The sequence below is a fragment of the Topomyia yanbarensis genome, chromosome 1 (genome assembly GCF_030247195.1).
Source record: "Topomyia yanbarensis strain Yona2022 chromosome 1, ASM3024719v1, whole genome shotgun sequence".
NCBI lineage: Eukaryota > Metazoa > Arthropoda > Insecta > Diptera > Culicidae > Topomyia > Topomyia yanbarensis.
The window spans coordinates 9,237,690-9,244,367 of NC_080670.1; the positions used below are offsets into that span (position 1 = coordinate 9,237,690).

General features: G+C 42.3%; 1 long non-coding RNA gene across 1 annotated transcript; it reads left to right on the forward strand.

The window, feature by feature from the left end:
* The first annotated feature begins 286 nt into the window (after positions 1-286).
* Positions 287-2,650, forward strand: LOC131676812 (uncharacterized). The gene is made up of 2 exons (XR_009303246.1): positions 287-751; positions 1,695-2,650. It is a non-coding gene; the product is annotated as an uncharacterized LOC131676812 (long non-coding RNA).
* The last annotated feature ends 4,028 nt before the right edge of the window (positions 2,651-6,678 follow it).

The following is a 6,678-nucleotide window of genomic DNA, read 5'->3' on the forward strand; positions in this document are numbered from 1 at the left end:
CGCCATTCTCGCGTAATATGAGGTGTGTGCAATAATCGACGAGCACTGGACATTGAAGTGGAAAAAATGTGATTTTAACAAACGCGAACCTTGTGGTGGGTTGTTGGTTATAGGGTCGGACGGAACTTGCGCGAATCGGGTTGGGATTTGGGATCCATCTTGTGGTGCTGGATAGCCTGCAGCAGTGGTGGTCATTTTTTCTTCCATCCGGATAGACAGGCGCTTGATGTGTGTTGGTAAAAGAGGGAGTGGAGCATGCGGAGCTGTGTTCCCTTCGAGGCAAGTTGAATGAAGCATCTTAAGCGAAGAAGAGAAAGTTTCTTTTTGACTAATACTTGTAAATCAAGTGCAGTAGTGTTTTTAGTTTTTTTTAAGTGATCGTTGTCAGAATACAGGAAGAAAACTAGTTTTTTCCATCTGCTATTTGAGTTAATAGAAAACAAAGATGGACAGAGCAAGTTATTTTGATTCTCGTAGTATGTGAAGAGGAAAACAGAAAAATCGAAGCTTTTTTCCGATGGTGAAACAATGAAAGAGTGAGTGCCCCGTGACTGGGAGATTGAGTGAAAAGTATGGAGCACTCACCAGTGAACTCTTCCGTGTTGCCAAACTGACGACGTATAGTTCAAGGCTTTCCCTGTTTCGTTTCATGTTTGTTTTTCAGGAATTCAACATGAATTTTCAGAAAAGAATCATTGTCACTAGTATTACAGGTGGTTTTATACCGTTTTAAACGATACAATCGATATTGGTAAATATTTCTAGATTAAAAATAATGAGATAATAAAATAATGGGTTTTACTGTACTTACCAAGCTATTACTAAATTTCATTTGGCCAAAGTTTACTTGTTTTAATCTAAAGCAAAGTAAACCGAAATAAGGATACTACTCTTGTTTTATTATTTGATATTTTTATGTGTTGTTCCAATGAAAAAAAAGAACACAAGGTCGTCGGTTCGCACATGTTCTCTGGGGATCATCAAGTGGAGTTAGGACCGAACGAAACTGATATCTACGCGATGCGTTTTTTAAAAACGTCATATCTGCAATGAGTTACTCTCTTTGTTTACTTTCTCTTCTGTTAATAATTCGGTCACTTTAATGTTTATCTTTCAACTCTTTGCATAATATGCTAGTTAAAACCACCGTCTTTCGATCTGTACTGTAAAATAAGTGAAAAGAGTTATAGTGACGCCGTAAAAATCGAAAGAGAAAGTAAACAGAGTAACTCATTGCAGATATGACGTTTTGAAAAAAAAACGCTCAAGAAATGTTCCGCAATAATTTGTTCTCCAAATTTGGAAAATCCGTTCAGATTAGGCAGAAGGTTCCGGTAGAATGTTGGAACCAAAAAAACAACCGAACGATGACTTGGGAAGAGTTTGGGTACTGTTATAAGTGCTTTGAAGCATTCTTCCACTGTTGGCAGCGGGAAGACATGGTACATGAAGCATTTGCAGGTTGAGAAATGCCTTGCCAAATATTGAATTTTTGGAAGAAAAAAGGAGGCAGGTGAAGGATTCAGAAGATGGATCTGAACAATATTGTAAGCTGTGTTGTTAAGCAAAATACAAAACAATTCATCGAGCATTTAAAAAAAAGTTTCTATTCGGTACTTTCTCTTCAGCGTGAAACAATATAGCATACCACAAATACCTAACTAAACTTTTGCAACTCTGCATTCCTCTTCCAGATTTGCACGTATCCCATCGAGCGAGCACAACAAAAACAACACCAATACTCCTCGACCTTCCCTCCGGTTGTCCTCTGCTGCTGCGGGTTGCTGGTGCATTGTGCAATTCTGAATCAGTGAGCCCCCAGCGGAATTGCTGCAATTCGCAGTTGAGTGCATTCGATAGCTGCTGCCGTCATTGTGTATAGGTGTATGTATGTGCGCACATAGTCACAGTGTTTATACAGAGAAGGAAGGTAGTGTTTCCGTTGTCAGTGGGCATCGTTTCCCAGGATCAGAATAGTGTGAAAATCAGTGTTCCGTAAATGTCAAAATAAGTCAGTAATAAGCGCTAGCGCAAAAGGGGAAAAAACATCAACAAATTGTGCGATTGTGTTGGAGTAGACGCACACACTCCCACACCTAAATACACGCCCATTTGAACGTGATTTTTGCTGTCCTTTCGTGTGCATTCCGCAGGAATAATGTGAAAGATTCAGAGGAAAGAAGTTGAAAACGTATCGATAGAAGCGGGTCATGTATGGTGCAACCGCAGGTCGTTCTTGTTAGTGTTGCCATTATTATTATTGGTGAGGCTATCAACAACGCTGACAGCTGACAGGTCCGTAAATTGTGAAACAAAACAGTTTAGACGACGCGCATTCCTTTGTGTGTCGACCTCCACTGAGTGAGGGTGGGTTCGAGCGAGACAGTGGAACACAGGAAGAATTACATCAATCGATATCGTTGCTGAGCTACTGGTGCTGCAAATTGCATCGAACCTCCGGAGCTCTCGCAGTCGTACTTACACACCAGCAGCAGCAAAGGTACGGTGCGCACCAATACCAGTTCTCGACTGGTACGTACCTAACCTAGGCTAGTAGCAGTAGGAGGCCAGGCAGCGAGAGGATCTTTCCTTCTTCTTCTGCTCTGCAGGCTGGGGAAAGATGTCGTCCAAAAACATACCTGCTGATAAGGTGAGTAGTTGGTGTATCCGAGAAGTTTAATGTTGTATTTTTGGCTTGACTTCCGTTGTCCGTCAGCCCTCGGTCGGGGGTGGACCGATTTGAGTTATGATGATTGCTGCAGCTGTAGAAAGGTAGAAGGAATAATACATTAGGGGTTATTTACTTTTACCTCGCGAAGGACGAATTTTTCTGCGAAAGAGAGGAAGTAAATAGCAAAGCGCTTCATGGTTTGATTTAGGAGTGAACGCAGCAAGCTGATTTCAGGGGAAAATTCGTTCCTCGAAAAGGATGCAGGGACAAAGCATGGGGTATTGTACCCGAAACGTCCAAAAGAAGCAAATACTGATTGTAACTTTAACAATTGGCTTCCGCTTTGTTAGAAAATTTCGGTAATCGTATTTTCGGGATAGTTAGACTGTTGTTTTGCTGACTCCTATACCTGTTACCAATCCTTTTTACAGGGATATGTAATTTGCTTCATAATACTGAACTAAGATCCAACTTTTAATTCGCTTATGCCGTTTCGTTTCCCATCCCCAAAAGATGAGGAAAGTAATATGCCCAGCAAGAAGTTTTTCAGTTTCATTTTCAGGCCTATATCGGCTATCCGGCTATCCATGGTTGTTGCTACATATTTATCCGTTCTATTGATACGCCGAACTACTGCAGACCACAAGCTAACTGTGGGATTGCAGATTCCAGGTAATCTATTGGAACCGCGGGAAAAAAGCTCTCCGGGCTTTCGCGGCAGGAAATTTAAAACAGCTCGTCACTGTCAGCCTCGCTGGCGTCGTACAGGTGGATTACGTGGGTTTTTTGCTTCGCAACTTTTAATCCAAATTGCAGATGCACCCTGGCAGGTCCAGGAGTGCGGTCGGCGTCGTTCACAATTCCCGTACAATGGCGTATGCAAATCCGAAAATTTTAATCCTTTCGTTCGGTGAGCGGCTACAATCAATCCTCCCCAGCTCGATTTTGATCATAGCTGGGCTATGCTTTCACTCCATCCGGATAGGAATGATCCGACCAAAACTCTTCCAGGGAACCATACATGGATTATGTACGGGTCATTATCACTCCATTTGCCAATCATCGCCAACGGTGCATACATCCATCTCCACTACCATTCCTATCAGTAGTAAAACAACGAAACAACGTTTTATAGCTCAGGGCGTTACGCCAGCTTGAATTCCCCACGGACAAAGTCGAAATCCGTTGCTCGTCAGGCGTCAGTAAAACCATTCAACGACGATCCGTTCGCATAGCCGTTGCCGTCGTCGTCGTCGCCGCCGCCCCACACTCGCAGCGAACGGGGCAGTTATTAATTTTCGAAATTACTTTCCACCCCGTCGGAAAGGCCTCCATCGCTATGCTGCAACTAAATACTCATCGTCTGCGTAATGACTCCGGTACTGCTCTCGGCCGGACTCTATTAATCGTGCCGTTTGGATCCCGACAGCGCGATTCCGCTCCAGTACCCAACTAAATTGGAACACCTCCCAAACCGGTTTATGATGATGGTGGTGACTATTCACACTAATAAAGCGCGTAGTTCAAAAAGGAAATTGGAACTGTGGCCAAGAGTCGTAAAAGGTTACGACCCTGCCGAAGCGTCTTGTGGACTCCACATTGTTGCGAAGGTAACGAGTGTCACGCGAAATGCGGAACCAATCGATGAAGCGTAAAATTAGTATTCGGTGAAACATTATAGCTTTTCCGGGTGGCTGATTGCTACTCGTTGGAAAATTGTTGACCGGAGGGAGGATCCGGATTGGTGATTTCTGGTGGCGCAGGTTGTCAAAAGTTGTAGAGACTTTTCCCGAGCTTTAGGGTAGTATTGTTCAATCGATCAAGAAGGTTCCCATTCGGTGCAAGTTTTTAAAAAATTACGAGCAAGTTATAGGTTTTTGTAATAATATTAAACTTCTTTACTGTTAAAAAGTTTTCGATTCGTCTGTAGATTGTCATTTAAAGAAAAATTCAGGTCTACTGCTATATATATATATATTATCTAGCAGGCGATTGGTAGATATTGATAAACTACTGATAATTCAATTGGAAGACAGCATTGCTCAACAACACAGGATAGCGAAACCATATATCAGAAAACCAAGCTGATAGAACTAGAATCAACAAGCCACCGACGACGGGATTCCTTAAAAGTGGTGACAGGGCACTCGCTTTAGGACATCCCTAGACATTCAGTTTGCTAATCTCAACCCAATGAGCACAGACGTCGGTTGCTAAGCAATGCGTGTATGTAGTTCGTCCCGTATAAAGATGCTCCATGATTTCGTGCTGCTTACAAAATTGATTCGACCCTCAACTTCTAAGCTTGATTGTTTCGGCGGAAAAGTTGTTTTTTTGTTTTATTTCAAATAGTCCTAATGAATATAAGTAGTATATACAGGGCGCTTTGGTATTCGTAAGATGAATCTTACATGAGTGGTGTGAGTGATCACAGAATAAATCGACTTGCTTTCGTCATACCGTTCGTTCCGCTCCCATTGGATCGTGTGAGCGCTATGACGTCGATCCGATCTGCTTCTGGATTGTTTACATATTTTTGGTTGCCAATACTACCAAACCGTGTGCTCTGCCACACCTATATATACTCCATTGCTAATGAATGGCACCATTCAGATTATAAAATGGAAGAACGCGAAACTTTACGTGAGAATTTGTGCCACTGTTCATCAGAATCGAACAGATTCTTGACTGTGGGGAAATCTCGTATACATGCTGTTATCACCTAGTTGACTTAAAACATCATGCGATGAAATCTTGAAGCATGGAGATCGCTACGCAATGCGAAAGACTAAATGGAGCCGAATCATTCGAGTATCAATTTGGGCGTTAAATATCTTTATCACAAATACTACCTTTTGATTCTTTCTGCGTCGTTCCAGTGCGTCAAGACCGATCAGGCGACATCGATCAAGATACGGTGGGTAGATGGAAAGGATGCCGCGATGGATGGCCTCGTAGTGCGAGTCGAACAAATCTTTCCTGCGCATGTTGAATCCGTTCAAGAGAGCTAAAGAGGATTTCAAATCAAAGAAGCAGTAGTTCACGTAGTGGACAAACCAGCGAACAGGACAACGACTGTATTCAGTCTGATTTTAGAAATAAGGCCGAGCTGTTGGGCTGCTTTCGAGATTGTAGCTTCCAGACGGCTTAGCATACAACAAGACAAAATAGTTGACAAATACACCTGTTGGAGTGCAACGAAAACTCGAACCGGTTAGCTTAATTTTCGCCCTACAATTTGAACCATTTTATTTAGTAAAGATGGAAAATCGTTGATCTAATCAACTGCCTATAATCGCAAGTCAGTCCCATGTAGATAGGGAATCCCATAGAACATGGGACTGACATGCGATTACGGGCAGTCAACGTCTTCAAATAGGTAAAGTGATGATAGGAATAGGATGGAACTAGACTCATTGCACTATGTGTGCAAAGTTTTGATTCATCAAGGTGAAAAAGTATAAACAGTACGTGATCAGAGTCGCCGTTTACTTGATCTTACTCCGGTTAGTACAAATCTCGATTGTATATGAAACGCTCATTTATGCAGGGACAGATATTCTTTCCCACCAAACTTCGCTCTGGTTGGTTGGATTGTTTTTTTTTTTCATCGACTCTTCGCGCTATTGTATAGCATTGGACCGCATTCAAAGCCTCAAAGGTGCGGTACCTTAACGTAACTCTCATGTCGTAAACAATGAGAACAGAACGATCTTTTCTGTGCACGGCGACCCCCCACTACTCTGCCGCACCCACAATTAGCGAAGCACAATGGAGGTTAGAGTGTTCCGACTGTAGACCATTTCCGGGTCGGAGTTTTAAGATGTGCTATTAGTCAGATCTGTTGCAAGATTTACTATTAATTAAGGGTGTTCTTAAGTGCACCAACTTCTGCAATGAAAAGTGATTCCGAAAACATGTAATGTTTTTATGAACATGAGCGTTAGTACAGCTAAAACTCTGTCCTTTCCGGTACCGGGTAGCAAGCATAATCATCTTTATAGGAA